We start from the raw sequence: 25,105 nt of genomic DNA, 5'->3' as shown, positions 1-25,105 counted from the left end.
ATAATATGCACTTTTACATACTGAGAGATTTTTTAAATAGTGCATTTTTTAAACAGCTTTTTTTTAAAACTTAGGGTTTTATAAATTTTATTTTATCATTGAAACTTTCTATCTAACACCTATTACCATCCCCTGTGGAATTGATATTCCCAAGCACACACTTTGGGAAATGTTGCTCTGACAGGGGATTTCATGGGAAAATAAAAGAAATATATTTCACCTTGATTCTTCCAGATGTGTTTGTTTTGACAATCTTCAATAAAGAATTTCAAGATTACACCGGTCCTCAGTTTACTTTTGGTAGTTATAAAACAATAAATATATTTATTTATTTAAGTTAAATAGATATACTTATTTCAGTTAAACATATATAAATAGATATGAAACATAACAATATAACAATAAACTTATGAAAATAACTTTTGGTGGTTATATAACATGAAAACAAAAAACAAAATCATCATTTGCCTACATTTCTGGCAAATTAGATTACATTATTAAATTAAATGTATTCTTGTTCAGCAATTATTTGCACCATCCCCCAAGCAACTTTCCTGGAGAATTGGTTTTTTTGGAGATGACTTGCTATTTGGTTGATGGGTGGTGGGCAGAAGTGACAGCAGGTCTGTTTTAAGTCTAACCTTAAGAAATATCATATATTTCTACACCAGGAGCTCCTGGCCTCCGCAACAGAAGAGCATGCCTCAGGTGGCCACTTCCACACCAGTGACATCTCCAGAAGTAGACACCTGCTGCAGGGCCACACCAGGCAGCTGGTGGACCTGTATCCTGAAATTAAACTGCCCCAGCTGACCCACAAATGCACAAGTAAGAAATAAATAGAAATAAACATTTATTGTTTTATGTTGCTAAGACTTCATAGTTGTTTGTTAAAACAGTAAAAGCTAAGGCACTGTCAAATGTACATGATCATTAACTTTTCTACGCAACTTGTCTGTGGAATCTGTCTCCTCTTCAAGTCATCCAGTGCTCCACTCAGCCAATACGATTCCTGTTAGGACTCTTGAAATGTATGTCAGCATCACCTGTTCCAGCCTTTATTTTGCCAAACCCAAAAAACACCTCTCCTCATCTTACTCACCATTAAACACACTTGACCTCTCAGTGCTTCTGTAAACACTACTTTCCTCTCTTGGCTTCCTTGTCACCCACTGTCCTGATGGTTTTGTTTGTTTGTGTATTTTCTTGACTTATACTGAGCACTCCATTCTGGACATCTTTGTTGGACCATTCAACTCTGCTTGACCTATTGCAATATTTAAGTTTTGGTCTTGAACTCTCTTTTTTATCTCTATCTACACTTCCTCTCTAGACAATATCATCCAGTTCCAAGACTTCAAATATTGTGTTTGTAATCCAAATACTAAATTTTTATCTCAGGCTCCAAAGTCTAAACTTGTATGTATAAATGTCCACTCCAGCATCTCCATCAATATGTTTAATAAGTGCCTTTATCGCTGAGGGTTCTTGTTGGCAAACAGAACTGTAGCTATTTCAACAGGAATGTATTAAGGATATACATTAGCTCACAGAATCTCTTTAAGGACTAGAGAATCAGGCATGAGAGCTACAAAGTCAGGAATATGCAACATATTACCATCTGGACTACTCTGCCTTCGCTGTCACTGGGCAGCAGCACCTGAGTCCACCAGTAGCCACTGACACTCTTGCGTGGACCAAGGCCAGTGTGGCCTCTTATCGTTAATGGTTATTGAACAGCATGTCCTTCTCCAGATGGTTCTTTTTCAGATCTAAATATGAAGATACATTTGATTGACAATACCTAAGTAACACTTGTGTTCCTACTGCAAAAAAAAGCTGGAAAAAGGACTTAATGACTTCTAGCTTGGAAAGTCAGGACTCATATAGCTGGAAATTTCATAAACATGATATGTCAATCAAGTAGTCTAGATAATGCTGTAGTAACCAAAAAAGAAAAATCTCAATGGCTTAAAACAACAAATGAGGAGGGAGTACATGGAAGGTGCTTAGCATATCTGAGACATTCTGGAATTAAGGCTGATGGGAGGCTCCAATCTCAACATATGACTGCCAAAGCAGAATAAAAGGGCGTGGTAAATTGGGAAAGGGTTCTTAAAACATCCACCTAGAAGTAATACACATTACCTCTTCTTGCAATTCATTTGTCAAAGCAAATCACATGACCATGCCTAATATTGCAAAGGATAGGGAGGTGAGATCCTACCCTGTTCCCAGAATGAGAGAAGAACTGATTTTTTTGTGAACAAGCCTCATGATTACAACATACAGGAACAGTTGTTACAAAGAGACCACAGAGCCCCTTCGACATGTAAGTCATATGGTGAAACTTCTTCCACTTGAAGTCCTCCAATGTCTTGGCATCATTGAGAATAAAAGTCAGATTCCTTGTCATGGCCTTGATCCAGCCTCATCTCATAACAAGCCCCCTTGATCACTTGTCTCCAGCCGCTCAGCATTTCTGGTGTGAAGTCTTTGAGCTTGTTTCTTTGCCTTAAGTGTTCCCCCACAAATTTTACCTGCCTTACTCTTTTTCATCGCTCAGTTGTCAGATCACGATTTACCTTACATTCTATTAGGTAAAATTGATGGTTTTTTAATAGTACTTTTCACCAGGTTAAATGATCCTGTTTATGTATTCACTTAGCACTGCCTACCTAATAGAACACCCGACAGATTGTCGGTGCTTATCAATATTTGTTGAATGTGTAAATCAGTGACAAACTCAATGAATAAATGAAACGCCTTATTCATTATACCACACTACCTCTAAATATTTGGACTGAGGACATTAAGTTACAATGAACACAAAGTTTTTCAAACTTATAATTGTTGGAATTTTGACACAAAACATTAACTCTGATATTAGTAAATTACTCTCTAAAAACTTTCAGTGATGCCCCGGATCCTTAGAATAACATAGAAAAGAACTTTATAAATCTGGAAACAACGTATTTTTCTAGATTAAATTACATTAATCTTTACCTCCTTATCCACACTAAAAATTAACCAGAATGGATAATTAACCATTTTTCTAACTTCATACAAAAATATACTCCATTGAAGGAAAAATTCAATCTGCAGGAATCATGCCTAGAGATATTTATGCATATTTGCTATTACAATGAAAGATCTTGCTTCCTCCTCTAAGTCCAGTCCCTTCATACTTGCTCTAGATCCATCTCCTTTTTTCTTGTTGGGAGTTCATTCCTTTATGATACCTTTATCTATTTCTTTTTTTAAACAATAATTTTATTGGCGTATAATTGACACAAAATTAACCACACCTGTTTAAAGTGTACAATTTGGTAAGTGTGGTAAGAGCACACTTTTACACACCTGTGAGGTAACCAGGACCATCAAGGTAGTCAACATATCCATGACCCCAAAAGCCCCCTTTCCTATTGCACTGTCTCCCTGGCTACCGGCAACCACTAATGTGCTTTCATTCACTGTGTACTAGTTTTTGTTTTCCAGAATTTTAGATGAATGAAATCATACAGTATGTATCCTTCTATGTGTGGCTTCTTTTACTCAAGATTATTTTGAGATTTGTCCATGTTGATCCATGTTATTGTTGAATAGTATTCCCTCGGATGGATATGCCAAGGTTTGTTTATCCATTCACCTGATGATGGGCATTTGGGTTATTTTCAGTCTTTTAACTATTACAAATAAAGGTGCTATGAACATCTGTGTACAAGAACACATATGATCATATGTTTCATTTCTCTAGGGCTAATATCTAGAAGAGGAATGGCTGGACTTTATGGTAAGTGCACATTTAACTTTTTAAGAAACTGCCAAACTGTTTCCCAAAGTGGTTGGAGCATTTTACATTCCCACCATCCGTGTATGAGAATCTCAATTCCTCTACAGTCTCACAAACACTCAGTATAGTCAGTTAAAAAAATGTTGGCTGTTATAACATTCACTTCTCTGTTGAAGTGTCTATTAAAATAATTTGCCTATATTTTCCATTGAGTTGTTTAAGTCTTTTTAGTAGTTTTAAGAGTTATTTTTGTATTCTAGCTATAAGTCCTTTATCAGACATATGATTTGCAAGTATTTTTATTTTTATTTTATTTGACCTCCTAGACAGCCCCATTCACTCTGCCCCCACTGCTACTACTATGTTCCATAGCTTCTTCTAGATAATACCTCAAAAGTATTATCCTTTGTCCCTTCCTTTCTACCCAGAACTAGTAGTAGCATCAATTATCATTATTTTCTGGACTCCCTCCTGCTTATCTTATTTCCCCACTGGAATGTAAGCTCTACCAGGACATAGATTTTGTCCTGTTCATCACTGGACTCCTAACACCTGGAATAGTGCCTAGCATGCAAACATGTATATCCTTAAAGGCCAGACAAAAAGCACCACTTGTGTAAAGCCAACAAGAAGCTCCCAAGCAAAATTAATTTCATCTTTATCTGTTCTCATGTAGTACTCTGTGTATCAGCAATGCTTTGCATTATTATACTTACTTTCTACTGCTGAAGGAGTGTTGCTAAAACAAGCACAGTGGCTTACTTGTTCAATGAGATACGATCTCTAAAAGGCCCTAGTGTACTACCTTCATGCATTTTATTTCCTTTATTCTTTCCATAATTTCTTCCCTCCTGTACTCATAATAAGCACTATCAATCAATTAAAAATTGATGGATATTATATATCAAATAAACAGTAACTATTAAATTCATAGAAACATATGTCCATGCATATTACAAACAGATAGGGGGCTCTATGTATCTATATAACACATTTTCAACAAAAGCACATTTTTAAGTTTAAATTTCTCATGGATATCACATGTGAACCCAGGCAGACACTTCTGTATAAATAGTTGGATCCATGTTACATTTCTAACCTATAAATAGTTTCTGAGAGGGTGAATATTATTTCTATATATGTATAACTATATAGAGACATCCATATAATACTACATTTATATAGCAGCTTGTAAAGCTTTAAGATATAACAAGTTGCACCATAAAAAATGGAAGATTTTAAAAATAGAAATCACAGCTTTTCACTGAAGGAAAGGGATCACACACAGTGATTTCATGAACACGTTGTGACAAGCTTAGGTTTTTCTTGTGTAGTCAAAGAACTCCTGGGCAGTATACTTGATGTTGCATTTCTCAAAGCGGAGCCCAAGGGCCAGCTACATAAGAGTCCTTCTGTGTGTGTTAAACCTTCAGTATGCAGGACACCTCCCCAACTCACCACATCAGAGTATCTGGGGATCAGACCCATGAATCAGGATGTTTAACAAGCTTGACAGATGATTCTGTTGCACACTGCATTCTGAGAACCGTTGATCTAAGCCACCCTGCCTTGGGCAAACAGCCTTGGGTTGAAGAATGAGAGGCACGATGGGAGAACAGCTGTGAGTGGGAAGTTCGATAATCTGCGTGAGGCACAGAAGGCTGGTTGCTGGTGGGTGCTGGCGTGCACCGAGTGCTGGATTCAGCAGGGTGTGGGTGATTACAGAGCAAGGATTGTTTTAACGAGGACCTTATGTTCCCCTTCAAGGTTAAGGAAGCAAGACTCTCAGCTGTCTGCTTTTCCATGTCTCACTTCCCTTTCACTCTCCACCTGTTCTTTGACCTTCCTGTCAACCGTTTCCATCAGAAGTATGTTCTGAATCTTGGCAGAGCTCAGCACTGCCTCCCTCTGTTGTGTCTTGTCGTCATCTTGCCTTAGCACATCCAGACTCGGTTATGGTCAGGGGCACAGAGTGTCAGCCACTACCAGGCGTCTTAGGAAAAGTCACTTGTGAAATCTGGTGACAACTTCTCTGCACACAGAGAATATTAGAGATGAGAGGCATTTTCGAAATCATCTAGGCTAACACTGTCCCTCATTTTAAGCTACAGTAACAGCTTTAGAAAGCAGTTAAAAACCTGTAGGATCATAAAACAACCTAGCAGCCAACCCAATCCTGTACCCAGGTCTCCGCTCTCCCACTTGATCTTCCAGAAGCTCACTGTAATACATCTTTAAATAGAACTATTATCTAGGATCTTCTGTGAACACCACACAAATTTTAATGTATAAATGAAGCATTGGGTGATTAATCGATTACTGACTGAAAGATGAATAAACATATTGAAAAAAGAGAATTAAGAATGGGTTTCAGTATCAGGTAGACAGTCTGTGAATGCTAGAAACCCAAATGTAGTCAATAAACTGCATTTTAGAAAAACATTTTGTTATCTGTAATTTGTTATTTTGTATTTGATAATATATATGACACTCAACCTCACAAAACACTTCCCATGTACAATCCCATTTGACACTTTTAAAAATGTTAACAGATATTCATAAACCTGTCCATAAGCTTTAACAAAAAGCTTGAGGTTGTGAGATGTTAAGAAGTTTGACATTTTATGCAGCTAGCTACAAGCAGACTTAGAATACAAATCCAAATCTGTTGAATCCGTTCTATTGGCAATGAAGGAGAAAAACTACATACAGAAGCCCTTCTCAGAAAGTTTTTAAGGAAACTCAGATAGTCTTACTCTTAGATTATTTAAGCCAAATATGTTAAAAAAAAAAAAAAAAGTAAATTAACTACATTTAAAAAAAAGAGCCACAGTAGCTGAATCTAAAATTTAAGAAGAAATAAAGACAGAAATGGAAAGAAGCAGTGCTGTTAAGGACTGGAATACATGATGATTGTGGTGTGCTTTGCTGTTATCAAGCATCTGACTCCACCACCAGCTCATGCATAGCTCCCACTATTCTAAATCCAATCCTTAATTCTGGCCACGTTAGGCTACTCAGAGTCCATCAGGAAATCATAGTAGGGGCTGCCTTCTGTGTACATACTCAATTGTTTATTTAATGATATTAAATATTATTTTTTACTAAAAGTTACTATATTTCCAATATACATGCGTGTTTTATGTGTTTATTTTAAAATATAGAAAATATAATCGAAATAATATATTTACTGCTAGTTTATTTATAAGTGACACTTCATAGTTGTATATGACAATTTTTGTCTTAAATATAATTTTTGGCTTAAAATGATATCTTCTTGAAAAATATTTTCAATGGTGACGTGGTATTCTGTCATATAGTTATTTCATAATTAATATAACCAATTCCCAATTGTTGGAGTTGCCACTTATTTCCATTATTTCACTCTTATGATAAGGATACACTAAGGATCTTTATATATAAATAATGTATCTGTGTTTGTAGCTATTTTCACAGGATATATTTTGCTAAAAGTAGAAATACTGAGCACATCAACTCCCTATTCCCTTCGTATCATGCTGAACCTATTAACATGTGACATTGACAAGGCATTCTCTTTCACCTGAGATTGATTATAATATTTTTCTTTGGTTTGACTAAACTTAGACTTATCTTAAGCCTATAATTTTTTAAAGGTTAATATCCTTTAAATAAATTTCTTGATTTAATATAGAGAAGAAATCTAAAACTTAAAGAGATAAAAATTTTGAAGTAGATTTATCGTTTGCAATCTATTTACTCACCCACTAAATATCACTTCAAGAGTATACCAAAGCACTTTCTTTACCAGTCATTGATGAAAACACTGGGGAGGGTGGACCAACATTCCCGAACATGACTTAACGCTATTCTTTGAATGCAAAGTAAGCTGGTGGCAAATATTGCTTTTGAAATGGGCTCCTTTATCTCACTAGAGATTGGAGAGTCATGGTTTTCAAAGGAAATATTGGAATGTAACTCAGATCCAAGGTGACAGTGGTTAGCATATTAGGCAGCAGAACTAGACTGGCAATGAAAATGGATTAACTCACAGAGGTCTTTGGTAAAGGCTGATTGATCAGTGATTTGAATAAATGAAAAACACTCTAGATGAAGTAATCAAAATCTGCCTTTGCCAACATAATGCAACATGATATATTAAAGGTCCTCTACCAATTTCTAGGCTTGAGCCAGTTTAGAAACCCAGAGCCAATTAAATATTGGAGAGGCCAAATATCCTTGCAGAAAGACCATGTACAGCATTTCAAATGTGAACTGTGAATCTTTTGTCTATATATTCCCAAAGTTACCTTTGGCTATGTGGCTATGCTTTGGGGAAGGGGAGGAGAGAAGGAGGAAGAGAAGGAGAGAAGAAAGAGAAAAATGAGAAATATCCTGATGTTTTAGAAATTATTCAGCATTGGCTCTGAACTAACACTAATATTTGCAGATCCAGAATTTCAAGACATTCAACTGGCAAGCGTGAGGCTTATTAAGGTTAGCTAATCAAGAAAGCTTTTACCTAAGTATATCTCGTGGTAGGTCTACAGGAATACATAAGAGATATGTGAGCCAAAGGGCCAAATAAAACTCTCTAGAGTTCCTTCACCTTGCAAATAATAAAACAGTACTGTATCCTTGGGGAAAATTCAGAGATTGGTCTCAACTTCAGTGACTTGAAAGGTACAGGTAATTGCTATTCTAACTCCATTTAGCGTTAAAGTTAGATTCAAGAAAGATGGATTGAGCAAACCCCTCCTGCTAATAATAATCGTGAACCCTAGAAAGTGTTGGAAGATACTGCAACTTGACTAAAAGCATCCATAAACTAGACAGGAAATAGCTATTGACGCAAATTAGGTCAGCTTGACGTTTAATCGATTTCCCTCCATGGGAACCCAGTTTGGATGGTGCACAGAGCATAGAGGTTAAGCAGAATTTAGAAGTTTTGCTAGGCTGATGCATTAAAAGTTAGAGTATAGGACTGCCCAAGTGTGGAAATTGAGTAGGGAACCATGGAGAAGGAAGACTCTAGAGAAGGGAACCATGAAGTCTACGTACAAATTTCCCTCATATCCTTGCTGGACAACTAAATTACATGTGGATAAGGCAACACTTCCAAAAACCCAATGCAAAGCAAAAGCTGGATGAATTGTAGAACTAAGCAGAGATTTCCGCTGCTGCTCAGTGCTGAGGAAAGAGAAAGTACTGGCAGTAAGAGAGGCTTTTTAAACAACTTGGACTTTCCATTGAAAACTCAGAAGCGCCAGGTCTTAGGAGTAAGACCCTATTATACTACAGCCTAAAACCAAGCCTCCAAAGAATTAAGTTAATGCACTAGTAATTTAACTCCCTGCCAAATTCAAACTCAGTATTCTTCGGAGGTAAAATAAACAAGCATACAAAAAATAGAATCCAGTCTCTAAAATATATCACTTACAATGCTTTGGGATGCAATGACAAATTCCAGTCATGAGAAGAAGCAGGAGAATGTGAACCATAATCAAGAGAAAAATGGCCAACAACAAAAACAGATTCATCTATGACCCAGATATTGGAATTGGCAGAGAGGCAATTTAAAATCACTTTCATAACTATTTTTTAAGATGCACAGGGAAAGGTAGATATAATAAGTAAAGAGAAAGGAGACTAACAAAAAGATATGACAACTTTAAAAATAAAAAAGAGATAGAACTGATCATTATAATCTGAAATTGAAAATTAATTGAATGAGCTCAACAGAAGTTTGGATACTACATAAAGAAGTCTCAGTAAACTTGAAGTCAAGTTTCTGTAAGAAATTATCCAAATCGAATCAAATTTATGCACAGTGTAATAAAAGATTTCAAAAATTAACAGAGTCATAATGATGTATTGGACAAGAGAAACCAGGCTAATGTATGAAATCTGATCTTGAGAAAATTATGAGAGAGAATAAAGCATAAAAATATTTGAAGAAAGAACTTCTGAAAATTTAACAAATTTGGTGAAAAACATCAATCCACAGATCTAAAAAACTCAGGGAATACAAAGGAAGATAAATACAAAAGAAACCACACCTAGGCATATCCTAATCAAACTTCTGAAAATTAAACATAAAACGAAAATCTTAAGTCTGAGTAAACTAAAATGACGTTACATATAGACACAAACAATGAGAATATTGGCGACACCTCATCAAAGCAAAGGAGGCCAAGGACAATGGAGATATATATTTAAAGTGCTGGAAGGGAGAAAGGGAGGAAAGGAGGAAAGGAAGGAAGGAAGGAAGGGAGACAAAAGCCCTTTTGCTGCTGGATATAGAACTTCAGAAGTCCTATATCCAGCAACAAAATCCTTCAGAAATAAAGGTAAAATATTTTCAGATAAACAAAAGTGAAAAATTTATCAGCACAGTGACACACTATAACAAATGCCAAAGCAAGTTCAGTCTAAAGAAAAAATGACATCAGATACACATTTGAATCTACAGAGAGGAGTAAAGAGCTTGTCAAATGATAAATATTTGGGGCAATGTAAAATTCTATTTTTTCTTTTCCTGAGTTCTTTAAAAATAAATTAAATATTCAAAGCAAAAATAATGCATATGAAAATTTTCGACATATGGAAAAGCAATGCATGTGAAAATAAAGCAGAAGATGGATAAATAGAATTTCACCTATATTGTATGTGAAGAGATATAATTGAATAATATTAATTCAAGGTAGACTATTTTAAGATGAGTGCATATTATAATCAGTAGAACAACCACAACAACAATATAACTAAAAAAATTAAGATAAAATGGAATACTAAAAATATTTTTTGGTATAAGCATAACTTTGAAAAAAATTTTTTTTAATTTAAGTTGATTTACAATATTGTGTTAGCTTCAGGTATACAGCACAGTGATTCAGATGTAGATATAGATATACCTTTTCAGATTCTTTTCCCTTATAGGTTATTACAAAATATTGAGTAGAGTGCTATACAGTAGGTCCTTGTTGGTTATCTATTTTATATATAGTAGTGTGTATATGTTAATCTCAACCTCTTAATTTATCCCAGGGAGGAAGACCATAGTACTTTGTACTTGAATGGCTAAAATTATTTTAAAACTAAAACTGACAATACCAAATCCTAACTAGCAAGCACATGGAGCAGCTGGAAAATCAACATTGCTGGCCAGAATATGAAGTGGTAAAACCACGTTGTAAACTGTATGCCTTTTATTTATCAAATTAAATGCTCAAGTTTCAACCAGGATCCAGTCAGAGTTAGAAACCATGCCAGTAATCTGGATATGGAAAATGTGATAGGGAGAATTGTTAACTGTAAAAGGTATTTAACTATTAAAAGGGCTACAAGGGGTTTCAAAGGGGTCCATAAGCATCAAATGCCAAAAGCAGCTACTACAACAGATGGAGAGAGAGTGAACAACGAAAGAGCTGGAGTCTTAGAAGAGGACCACCACAACCACCTCCTCACACACACACACTGAAGGCACACTGGCAGACGTTTTTTTTTTTTAACACCTTTATTGGAGTATAATTGCTTTACAATGGTGTGTTAGTTTCTGCTGTATAACAAAGTGAATCAGCTATACATATACATATAATCCCCATATCCCCTCCCTCTTGAGCCTCCCTCCCACCCTCCCTATCCCACCCCTCTAGGTGGTCACAAAGCACCGAGCTGATCTCCCTGTGCTATGCGGCTGCTTTCCACTAGCTATCTATTTTACATTTGGTAGTGTATATATGTCCATGCCACTCTCTCTCTTCGTCCCAGCTTACCCTTCCCCCTCCCCATGTCCTCAAGTCCATTCTCTAGTAGGTCTGTGTCTTTATTCCTGTCCTGCCCCTAGGTTCTTCAGAACATTTTTTTTTTTTTTTAGGTTCCATATATATGTGTTAGCATACGGTTTTTGTTTTTCTCTTTCTGACTTACTTCACTCTGTATGACACACTCCAGGTCCATCCACCTCACTACAAATAACTCAATTTTGTTTCTTTTTATGGCTGAGTAATATTCCATTGTATATATGTGCCACATCTTCTTTATCCATTCATCTGTCAATGGACACTTAGGTTGCTTCCATGTCCTGGCTGTTGTAAATAGTGCTGCAATGAACATTGTGGTACATGACTCTTTTTGGATTATGGTTTTCACAGAGTCAGACTTCTTAAAAGAGGATGTGGCTGATATGGGGACACAGTATTGAAGAAACTTGCCAGAGAGCTAAACTGCAAGTCTGTTGTGGGGGTGACAAAGAGAGATGCCAGAGTGTGTAAGCACTTGGGCAAATGATCTCAAAGACTTGTCTTCGATTTGGTGTATTAGTTATCTACCACTGCAGAACAGATTAGGTATCTACTGCTGCATAACGTGAGCTTAAAACAATAAAAATTTATTATCTTATTATTTCTGTGGGTCAGGAATTTGGGAGCACCTTACCTTGGTCTTCTGGCTCAGGTTATCTCACGAGGGAGCAATCAAGACGTTTGCTGGGGTTGCAAAGTTCAATTTAGGGAGGATTAGCTTAAAAGCCCACTCACGAGCCTATGGCAAGTCTCAGAAGATTCGATTCCGCGATCACTGGCTGTTGACTGGAAACATCAGTTCCTGGCCGTATGTGCCTCTCTATAGAGCTGCTCACAACTTGGAAGCTTGCTTCCCCCAGAATGAGGGATTCAAGAGATAAATGAGAGAGGAAAGCTACAGTCCTTTTGTACCCTAACCTTTGTACCCTAACCTTAGAAGTTACATCCCATCAATTTTGCTGCCTTTTTTTTTTTTTTTTTTTTTTCTAGAAGTGAGTACCTAGGTCCAGCCTAGAATCAAAGGGAAGGAATTCCATAGGGGAATGATTGAATACTAGGAGTCAGTGATTGAATACTAATATTCTAATTGAATATTAGAAGCCATGCTAAAGGCTATCAATTTAGAGCTTGAGGAAAAGAAATCTTTCTAGTTAGTATAGCCTGCAGAGCAAGGAATTCTTTCTCTTAACCCTAGGGACCTAGTCTATCTAATGATAGACAAAGTATCTGAGTCAGATCAGGATGCTCCTTCAATAACAGTAGGGGACTCACAGTCAGCTTAGCCAAGATCTTGGAACAAAGTTAAGCTTCTTTAACAATAGACCATTTTCCTTTTCTTAAATAGCTCATAGTATTCAATTGGGTCTTGGTAGAGATTGAACACATGATCTTGAGAGACCAAATGATCATGAGACCAAACTGCTTGCTCATGATGAGCTGGAAGTTGATTCAAATATGAATAAAATTAGGAGTAACAAGCAGTCTTCTTCCTTCATCAAGTGGAAATAAATAGTATATTGAGGGCTGTGAACCAACAGGCCCTGAAGAATTGGGACTCTCTTTTCACTGAGTTTTAGCTGAAATAAAACTTTTCAGACTTCATAATGAGATTTTAAAAGACATATTGATTTATTTACTTTTCAGGAAAGTTCTATTCTATTATGTGTGCTGTTGTCACTTTGTTCCAGTGTCTCTGATTTTTCTTCAGGGAGGCATGGATAGAATATTTTATCCTCATAACTATCATTTTCTTTCTCATACTTTTTATTCATTTCATCCTTTCGCATTGAATTCTTGGGAGAACCTCCTGATGTTTCCTTCAATGTCATTGATTTATTATTTCAGAGTGTTGATTCTTAGTCTGGATGCTACTGATGGGATTTTAATTCTGTGACTATGTTTTACCTTTGTTGGAATAATTCTTTATTCCCTATAACATCTTTTTATTGCAAACTGCCTTTCTAAAATTTCATCATATTTTCTCCTTATGACTTTCCACTTCTATTTCATAGAAACTACTTCTGTTGTATTCTGCTACATATATAAGTTTTTAAACTTTGTTTTTTAATTCTTTTCATGTTCTAAAATATTTTGGTCTTAGGAATCCTTTACACTCTTAAAAATTATAGAGGACCCCAAATAGATTTTTATTTTGCAGATTATATCTGTCAGTGTTTGCCACATTAGAAATTAAAACTAAGAAGTTTTAAAATATTTATTTAATAATTTGTTTGAAATAATATAAACCCATTACAATAACAGCTGACCTAATGGAAAGGAGATATATATTCCCCTATCTGCTCCTACATTCAGTCTGTTGCAAAATCATGTTATGTACTCTTTGAAGAGAGAATGAAACTACAAAGTGCAAATAACATCTGAGTATTATCATGAAAATAGTTTTTACATAATGGGCCCTCTGAAATGGTCTCAGGGACGCCAAGGGTCCCCAGACCACACTTTGAAAATTGCTGCTCTCATATATTTTTTCAGAGGTTAGCTTTTTTTCTGAGTCAATACTGTAATTTTTCATTTCACTTCATGTCATTTGTTCCTTTACTATTATATTATTGCTTGATAGAAGATGCTTTTATAACACACCATTCAAATAAATATGTTACCGAAATCATTTCAAGTTCACATGGCCAACGGAAGATGTGGTAAATTGCATTCATGTTCCCCACCAGTGCTTCACATTTCTCCATCTCTGCATCCTTTGCCATATAATCTTTCAATGCCCTCATAGGAAGGAAGATTGTGAGGCTCCTGAATCTCAGTTCTGCCATGTGACTTGCTTTGGCTAGAGGGATATAAACAGAGGCTTGAAATAGGCAGTGCTTCTGATGTCACCATGAAAAAAACATGCCTGAGCTACTTCCCTGGTCCAAGAAGGAGGATGAGAGAAACTTGGCAGAGTTGCCAAGACAGTTTAGACCAGTGAAGCCGCAGGCAGTCCACAGAGCCATGAGCTATATAAATAACTTATTATTGTTATAAGTCCCTGAATTTGTGTTTATTACACAGCAATAATTATTGTTTTAAGTCCCTGAATTTGTGTTTATTGCACAGCAATTGTTAACTGATACAAAAAAGGACAAGCAAAAGGGATTGGTGTTATATTACTTGTGGTAAATGTACAAGACACAGTGCTCCTTTTCAGTCAGTTAATATAATCGGAGTAGATAATTATGTTTCCCAGGTTTTCCAAACTAGAAAACAGAATAAGAAACAAAACCTAGGTCTGTATGAGGACAGAAGTCCTCATTGTTTTTCTAGAAAAGTTAATGGGACTCTGTAGGGACCGTTATCAGCAAACAACAGAAATGGTGTGTGTGTTTGGACCTTTAAGGATCTCTCAGGTAGTTACCTGATTTAGCAGTCGATGTCTATGTGCTGTTCAGCTGGCTCTTTCCAACAAGATTTAGAACATGTTTCTGTGTTATCTGGAGAGTACCTACCTTGGCTGTCAGTCATTCTTATTCTGTATATTATTGCAACCATAGGAAGCTTTATCCCTGACATTTCTCCCATCAAATCTCAAGTGTTTCCATCAAGAACTATTTTATTGTTTAAACTGTTGAACAACAGATCTTACCATAGGCTTAAGAGTGAATTGTTTTCGATGGAGTTGTGATATTTTTGTTCTTGTCCAGTGGGTTTTTAGAACCAGTTTTTAGTAGCTGCTCTCTGAAGGAAGTTCTGTCATTACTTGGCTAACTCTGCTAATGTCATTCATGAAGAACACAATTATTGTCTTTGATTAACTGAAGAGGAATATGTGGGATTGATATTAAACTTATTCAGTATAGACACAGAGAGCTAAAGGATTGCTAGGAAAGGAAAGGTACAAAGGAGCAGACTTCAGATTAACAAGAGAAAGATGGTTTTTAAAGTTAACATACATCAACTAGTGAGATTCCTGTTAGTGGAGGCAATTAAGTCAAGCATGAATGATCAGTTATCAAAGATATTGCAGTAAGAGGCTCTCATTCTGCTTTTATGGATTTTGGGAAAATCCCTGATGTCCAATATATGCTATCAGAAGGTCTGTGACCATCCCCCCACCTCCTAGAATCATATGACTGTAAGGTCATATGTACTTTTCTTGGAGAGGATCCACAAATGCATTATTCTCAAAGGATCCCTAAGCCTCTGAAGATTAACAATTAGAAAAACACCCATCCATATGAAATGAAATTGGACTAGATGAGCTCTGACATTGTATCAAAATTTAATATCCTATACAGTAAGCAACTGTAATTTTTTTGGTCAACACAGCATCTATAACTGAGATATATATATATATATATATATATATATATATGTGTGTGTGTGTGTGTGTGTGTGTGTGTGATATATATATATCTATCTCACATTTTCTTTATCCATTCATCCACTGACAGACACGTAGGTTATTTCCATATCTTGGCATGGAAATCTTGGCAACCCCCAATTCATATATATGGCCTTCTTAGTCCACCGTCTTCCTGATGTCCTCTTATTTATTTTTTTCTGAGAAAAACAGTCAGAAACCATGGAGGGTTGTATATATCTGAGGTCCCCCTAGTACTATTTTGTTTTAAATGATGGGGCCTCCTTCATCAGTTGGCTGTTAAGGAAGTTGACCATGCAACTCATAAGTTTAAATCAAGAATTGTAAACAGATAAGTGGAGATTTCTGTATATTAGAGCAACAAACAATCTACAACATTGACATGCTATATGTGCTTGGGTAAAGAGTGCTTCCAAATACTTGGTAAACAGTGTATGCTTGAATAGCCCAGCTCAGAGATGGATAATATAATACTGTGGCTTAAAATAAAGCTGTATTTTTAATGTAAATTGAAGTGTTTTGTTCAAACTTAAATGCCTAAATGTACCTTGCAACAACATCTTCCCAAGGAATAATTTTCAGATTGAAATTGCAGTTGTTTTTACTTATATTTTTGTTTCTAAAAATGCTCATGTAAAAATCTATATAACTTGCCATGTCCTTTGTGAATATTCACAATTGTTTTATTTCTATAACATATAATTATGAACAAAAGTAGATATTAAGCACTTATGCTCTTAATTTTACTGCATTATATGAAGTCCTTACCTTTTCATCCTCGGCAGAGGAGGCGTATATAGGTAATTGATCAAGCAGAAGAATTAAAAAGACTGTTCTCGCCCTGAAGGATCTAGTACAAAGAGAATATAGCAGAGAAGCATGTGATGCCTTACATCGGAACCAGATCCACAAAATGTGCAGGAATAAATTAAGAAGTATGTACATAGTTGTAGCATGTGAGGAAAAGGCTTAAGGGTTTTATGAAATTTTAATTTTGATAAGAAGCAACAGTATGCTAGGTACAATGAAACTGCACAATGAAGTTACAACTGTCATGACTCTTTATGCACTGAATACTCTTACATCAAAATAGATTTTTAAAAATTACACATGCAAGAAACAAACTGACAGAAAAACATTAGAATTTAGAAACATAATCGACTTCTTTAGCTGTTGCCATGTTAAGTAGGCAAAAAAATAGTAAACATTTGTATAATAAACCTTATAAAATATAAAAATAAAACTATTGACAAAATGCATCATTATAGACCTAAAATGTCTTAATAAACATAGCAATTATATCCTAAAGGAAACTAAGAAATATATTATGAACAAGAAGGATTACTTCTAGGTGTGCACAGATGGCCCAGTAGTAGAATATACATTAATATTATTTCTCAAAACAATAGATTAAAGAAGATAACATGTTAGAATTACACCAATAAATGTAAAAAGGCATTTGCTAACATTTAGCCTACATTCTTGGTTTTTTAAATGTTAGAACAAATAAGAAGACTCAATTTTAGTCAATAACAAACTTGTAGAATGTGAACTATTGGCGTTTCATTTTGTGACTCACCTGTTTTCTTATACCATTCTATTGGTTTAATTTTACCTCTTTTATAGTTGTAGATTACATTACCACTTTTTTACTTGCAAACTCTGATTATCTTTTCTCTTTGGGGTATTGCATCCCAGTACGCCTCCTGGTAGCGACTAGCTAGACATTCCCCAGAGTACTCTTTCAGCTAAATATTTTTATTGTGTTTATTGGTCATTTGTAGTTATTCTTTACTGAACTCATACTTTTGTCCCATTTTTTTAACCAGGTATTATAATTTTCTTATTTAAAGAATCCATAACTAACAGAGTATAGACTGCTGTATACCATGGCCTCAATTCAGATGAAAGATGACATTTCCTAAAAATATTAAACCACAATCACTTACTGACCACTCAGTTTACTTACTACTTCAGTTACTATTCTTTTTTATTTTATGTTCTTTTATGCTCAAATAGTCTTTTATAGAGAACCCAATGAGAAGTTTATATCTACAAAATATACAGTTGTGTGAGACACTAATTTTTTAGAATTGGTTAAATATTTTATTAATCAGAATTTTCCTCAACTATTATTATCCCCTTTAATGCTATAATGTAAGACCATATCTAGTTATATTTACTTGGACTCTGAATATTAAATTACTGAAGTTATGTATCTATTTTCAAGTTGGTATTCCCAAATTTACCTAAAACTTTAGACATATTATAGAGAAAAATATTATTATAAAAAGGTAAGGATAAACTAGTATTACTAGTGGGGTGTGGAGATCTAACCCTCTTGCGGCCAGCCTCATATGTAAGTTCCCTTGCTTATTAAACCTGACACCTTCCAATCTAAAGAGGTGGGCATCTTTCTTCATTCTCTCTTTGCCCTCCATATACAGGGGCCCATTTTGAATTTCACCTGGAGAAGCCCCCAAGATTGCAAACCAACCATTGGTGAACCAGCCAGGTAAGTGAAGAAATGGGTCTTGGGAAAGAGGCGTCTGTGGAGGAAACCCAGAGTTAGCCATCAACCTCTTTGATGGGAGGAGTGGCCCGTTTGTTAGATGCTTGTGGACCACGTGAGTTCAGGGACACCCTGAAAACGCAGGTCTAATGTGCATGTTTGAGGAACTGTGCAGAGTGCCCTGTGGCACAGGAGGGAGGAAGCACATGGCTTCACAGTGGGCTGGGCTCTGCTGTGGGCAGGTCTCTGGTCACCGATACCCGATGAGAGGCTGAAGCCTCGAGTTAGAGAATTGGAAAAAGGACTGAGGTTAGAGAAAGACGCGCATGTGTCCACTACTCTGCTCGCGTCAGGACTGGCAGGCAAGGTAGGAGAGCAGGATAATTAGCTGGAGACCTTAACGTGCTGTTTTGCAAAACCAATGACAAGGCTTGATTGTAACACCAAGAGGTGGAATCCCTGGAAAAGTGAGGAGAGCAAAGAGGAGGATGTTGTGGTGATTGACCATGAAACGGACGAAGCACCCCTTGCTGTCTGACCCCTCATATGAGGAAAGCAAAAACACAGCAGCAGCAACCCCAGCTAGCAGGGCAGCCCCCAGTTCAGGAAACATTCATGATGAGAGAATACACTCCCACTGAGCTTATTGATATAGCTGCCAGGTTCCAACAAAAGGCCAGGGAAAGTATCCAGGCATGGAGAGTGCGGCTATGAGATAAAGGTGACAATGGCAGGAGGCAGAGAAAATGAGCAATATCACCACACGCTCTGCCCTCCAGCAGTGCCTGCATGGTGCTGGGCGTGGGGGACACTTCAAGGTACTCTCTCCCTTATAGATTGGATTATTCCATCTTGCAAGGAGCTTGGCCCAATGTGGAGGCTCTCCTGGGGCATGTGGGACCCTGAAAATCTATAAAGGAGCTATAATGAATTCTTAGGGAGCTGGGAATGAGGCAAGCCATCTATGTCCCTGCCTTTGAAGGCCCTGATCAGGCCACATTCACTGTATGAATGAAAGCCAAGATACTCCAGACCACCCCTAGTACCTGGTATGGAACGCTGATATCCGTGCTGCGCTCAGCCATAGGACAAGACATTTATGACATTGGGTTATCTGTTGCTGATCTGGGAGAAACTGACAAATCCCAGGAACAGGTATGGAGTGTGGGCAACACATGAGACAGAGAGGGAGCTTGAGAAGCCCAAAATGCTATCCCAATCAACTGTAAAGAGTCCAGTAAAAGTAACCCAGAAGCAAATGTGGTTTGACCTCATCGCTACCAGGACCCCACCTGAAAAGATAGACCAACAACCCATGCTATGTTGGTTGGCCTGTGGAAAACCTTCAAACCTGAAGAATGTTTCAGACCTGCCCCTACCACCCCTAGTGCCCTGCCTGCTCCAGCAGAGGCCTCAGGCATACAGTCCTATTCGGGGTGGGTGTCTCCCATGCCCCAGGTATAAGATGCAGGCCAAGATCGCCTCCAGATGAGGACCACTGGGGGCAATTGGAGACCCCATGTTGAGCTCACTATTCACTGGTCCCCTAGAAATAAACAAAAGGTGATGGCTTTGGTTGATACTGGAGCCAAATGTACTCTAATACCTGGTAACCCTCAGAAGATTTCTGGTCCCCTCAGCAATATTGATGGTTACAGACGGCATTCTGGATACAAGTCATTTATCAGCTACATAGTTTGCAGATATTTTCTCCTAGTCTGTGGCTTGTCTTTTCAATTTCTTAAGGGTGTCTTTTGAAGCACAAATATTTTTAACTTTGATAAAGTCCAGTTTACTGATTTGTTATTTTAGAGGTTGTGCTTTTGTGTCATACTAAGTACTCTTTACCCAAGCCAGGGTTATTTAGACTTTCTCCTTTTTCCCCCTATGTTTTAGTGTTTTGTCTCTTATATTTCAATCTACAGTTCACTTAATTTTTGTGTGTGATGTGAGTTAAGGGTCTGAATGTACTTGTTTTGCATGTGGATGTCCACTTGTCCCAGAATTACTTGTTAAAATGACTCTCCTCTCCCTACTTGATTGTCTTACCACCTTTGTTAAAAATCAAAAGGCCATAAATATGAGGATTTGTTTCTGGACTCTCATTTTTTGTTTCATTGTTTTCTATGTCCATCCTTATGCCAATACCACATTATTTTGATTATTTTGTCTTTAGAATATGTTTTCAGATCAGGTACTGTTAAGTCCTCCAGTTTTGAAATTGTTTTTAATTACTTTCCATTCCTTGAATTTCCAAATAAATTTGAAGACAGGCTTGTCAAATGCTACAAAAAAAAAAAAAAATGCTTTCTGGTATTTTAACCATTAGACAGACTTCCAAGTCCAGATTTTCTCTCCTGCATAATCAGAACAATATGTAACAATGCCACTCAATATATTGGACATCAGGCAACGTAGGACAGTAATCACTAAGATATGGGAAACAAATGAAGTGAGCCCTTTGGTTGCACCAAATCACTTCCTGGAGAAAGTTTCCAAGTCACACAGTGGGAGAACATACCCAGGAAGAACTCAACGTACTCCCTGAGTTGAGGAGATGGAGTTGGGGGTCTGGTGAGACCCAGACAACTAGTCTTTGTAGGACAGAGTACTGAAGAGGAACAGTGTCACAGAGAGAAAGCGCCAGAGATCTATAGAAGGTCCTTCTTTAGTATTTGGTTGAATATTACTAATCAGCTTTTGAAAATAAAGTTAAACCTATCTCAGATTGACATCTAAATTTATAAGCCCCATTTGTTACTTTTATTGAAGTACAAAAACAACAACTGGTGGCAATACTTAAATGACAATATTAATTAAGAATCAAAAATATAAGAATATATATTCTTATATATATAAGAATGTAATACATATTCTTATACAAATATATAAGAATAAAAGTAGAACTTTATTTTTATGACTTTATGAAATTTAGAAGATGGAAGAAAAAGGAAAGGTATGTAAATTTAGAAATCATTCCCCAAATCATCTAGACAACTGAAAATACAAATGAAGCAGTGGCAAGAAAAACATTTGTTGTCACACTTCCCACCATGAAAATTAACTACCCATTAACCTTTGATGAATCCAGATCTCCAAGGAATTTTTATGAATGCATAAATCATGCACTGAAATTAACAGTCAATGATATATTAAATAACTGAATACAAAGTGACTGTGCTTACTCTTCTCATTTTTTGGTTTCTGTAAAAGTAATACCTTTATGTATTTTTGGAAATAAAATCTGCAGCAATGCAAAATCAATTTTAGAACATCAAATTTTGTCCTAGCATTGCTTTATAAAGACACATTGTCATTATCAGAGTGTCAAAGATGTTTTTATATATTAACTCATTTGTCCTCCAACTGCATCTGCAATCCTGAATATTTAATGTCCTGACATTACTTAAAAGACTTTTTATTTTTATATGAGCAGCATAAAAATGGAAATGCTGGCATACATTACAAAAGTCCTGTACTTTACAGCCACTTTGACACTAGAGAAAATTTTGTAAAATGAATTCTAATTAATTTATTGATTTCCATTATGCAATTTAAATAAATGCAATCACACTGAGGAAGAAAATTAACTTAGACTCCTACCACACTTGCTACAACAAAATAATATCTAAATTGATCAAAAGTTCAGACCTAAGAGGTGAAATATGAAGAGTTTAGAACTAAACATAGTTGAATATACTTATTCTCTTGGAGTGGCTAGAGATTTTTAAGAATCATATTAAAACCATAATGGAAAATTTGGAGAAATTTAAGTATATTAAAATAATTAAAATTGAAAAAAAATACCATAAATAGAATTTAAAAAGTAAATGGCAAACTGGGAAAACATATGTACAATACCCATGAAGGTCAATGAGCAAAATAATTTGCTAAGTAGCTCATAAATCAATTACAAACTTGAACCCCATTAACTTAACAGAAAAAAAAATATATATATATATATCTGGGTTAAGGAAAGACAGTTTATAGAAAAAGGACTAAAAATTGCCTTAAAGCAATAGCTTTAAATGTGCAGCCTCTCTTATTGTTGAAATACATAATGTAAACAATTAACTCAAATGTCAGCTTTGACAAGACCGAATGCTGGCAAGGGTCTGGAAAAACGGGAACTCTCAGACACTGTTTATGAGGTGTGTTGATAGGTGAGATAGGCACAACTGTGTTTAAAATATTATTTTGCTTATCATTGCTTCTTGCACTTATTCCTTCTTTGTTTGATTCCTTCTCCCTGAAGTGCATTCTCAGATGTCCTTACAGCAACACAGATTTTTAGTGGTAAATTCAGCCTTTGTTTAAAAATATCTTCATTTCACCCTTCAACTTGAAAGGTCATTTGATTGTAATTTTTAGATAAATATTTTAAGTTGGAAGTTAATTTTTCTTATTTGTTGTAGAAGTAAAATTTCCAGCCTCATTATTATTTTTCACATTTCATTATGAAAATTTACCAACACACAGCCAATTTGAAAGAATCGTGCAACGAACACTCTTACATTCACCACCTAGTTTCCACACATCACATCTGTCTGTCCCTCTATTCATCCATTAGTTCATCTTATTTTATGCATTTCAAAGTATATTACACATATCAGTACACTTCCTCCTCTTTAAACATGCATATTATTATCTAGAGCTCAATATTTGTTTTCAGGTTTTTTTATGCCAAATTTAATTCAAGGGCATGCACAAATCTCAAGTGTACAAGCAATGAGTTTTGACAGATGCACACACCTGTGGAACCTACATCACTCTTTGGCCTCAATTCTTGATGTAAAGCTTTATTATTGGAATTTTATCTCTGGTTGCCCTTGCAATACCATCTTTGACTTTGATGTTTAGTACTTCACTGCAATGTGATGAGGAATAGATTTATTAAGAATTTTTTTACTTACTAATCCTCAGGTTTTGTAGCTTTTGGAAATTTTCCAGCCATTTTTTCTTTAAATACTACTTTCTGTTTTTCTCCTTCTGAAATTCATGTTAGGTATATTTTCTGTCTTTTAAGTTTCTTAACCACTGATTGTTCTTGGGATTATTATATTGAATGAATATAATTGAATGAATCAGTGCCTTAAAATAAATCTTCTCTATATATACATATCTAACTGGTTCTGTTTCTCTGGAGAACCCTGACAAATACAATTGCTCAAACCACAAAACATTCACTTGTTTAATGTGTATATCCCACCCCACCCCACCACTAGAATGTAAGCTTTATCAGGGCAAGGATTTTGTCTATTTTGTTCACTGCTATTCTTCCAGTACTTGTATTAATTACTTTCCATCTCTTTATCTCTCAGTACTGCATTCCGGATAATATTCTCTGACCTGCTTTCCATTTAACTAATACTACCTTCACCCATTTCTAATCTGATATTTGATTCACTACTTTATTTTTTAATTCCAACTATATTTTTTAAACTAATTTTAGAAGCTCTAACTCTTTTTCAAAACCATTCCTTATTTAATTTGTGTTGTCTTTTTCTTATATTACCAACCCCTTTTGTGTTTTTAAGCATTTTAAACATTTATTTTTCTATTTCATATTTTATTAGAAATTAATGGTAGTCTATTTCTGCTCTTCGTTTTGTCTACTGGCTATTGTTCCTTGTGGATTGTTTCCTTGGGTTTTTTAAAATTTGCTTTAAATGTCAGCTAATCTTTAGTAGATTCCTTTTTTAGATTTAGGACTCTTTTGGGAATATCTTTCCTATACTAATTTTCATTTGATTTTACCAGTACAACACTGGTGTTAATTCTTCAATTTGAAAAAATTGGACCTTTGTAAATAATATAAAGTTTCATCTCAATCTTGCAGAGGGCCAGAGTTTGACTTTCCCTAGAGTCAGAGTCATAACACAGAAGTTTCATTTTCTTCTCTTTGTGCCAGTAGATGGATTTGGACCATTTTCTTTGAGGATATAATCCCTTGAAGTTTCCAGTTTATCACAGATTGTGATATCAGATCTGTCTCCCTAATTTTTAAGAGCCAAATTCGATCTCCTCATCCTTCTGGGCATTATACTCAAATCCCCTATGTTACTATGGCCACACCATTAACTCCTCCCATACCACCACCAAAACAGCCAAATTTTGAGCCCTTATTTTTGTCCCTATGTTTTTCTTTTTTTTTTTTTTTTAATTTTATTTATTTATTTTTTGGCTGTGTTGGGTCTTCGTCTCTGTGCGAGGGCCCTCCCTAGTTGGGGCAAGCGGGGGCCACTCTTCATCGCGGTGCGCGGGCCCCTCACCATCGCGGCCTCTCCTGTTGTAGAGCACAGGCTCCAGACGCGCAGGCTCAGCAGCCATGGCACATGGGCCCAGCCGCTCCGCGGCATGTGGGATCTTCCCAGACCAGGGCCCGAACCCGTGTCCCCTGCACCGGCAGGCAGACTCTCAACCACTGCGCCACCAGGGAAGCCCTGTCCCTATGTTTTTAAGTTTCTTATTAGTTTCTGGCATTTATATATATTCCTTTCTTTCCTGCGGGAGATACCACAGGAACTGAAGCTTTACCCAGGATCTAAGGTGTTTAGAGTAAAAGTATTTTCAAGTTATGTTATTCTACCATCTTGCTGGATCTAGATTCATTCCTTTCTTCCATTTCTTCCATCTTTTTTCCCCAAATTTGCATTACAGTATTTTAGTTGTAAAGTAGTCTATCA

This window comes from Eschrichtius robustus, chromosome 7, assembly GCF_028021215.1.
Source record: "Eschrichtius robustus isolate mEscRob2 chromosome 7, mEscRob2.pri, whole genome shotgun sequence".
Lineage (NCBI taxonomy): Eukaryota > Metazoa > Chordata > Mammalia > Artiodactyla > Eschrichtiidae > Eschrichtius > Eschrichtius robustus.
The sequence above is the reverse complement of the archived record's forward strand: the minus strand, read 5'-3'. Positions refer to the sequence as shown.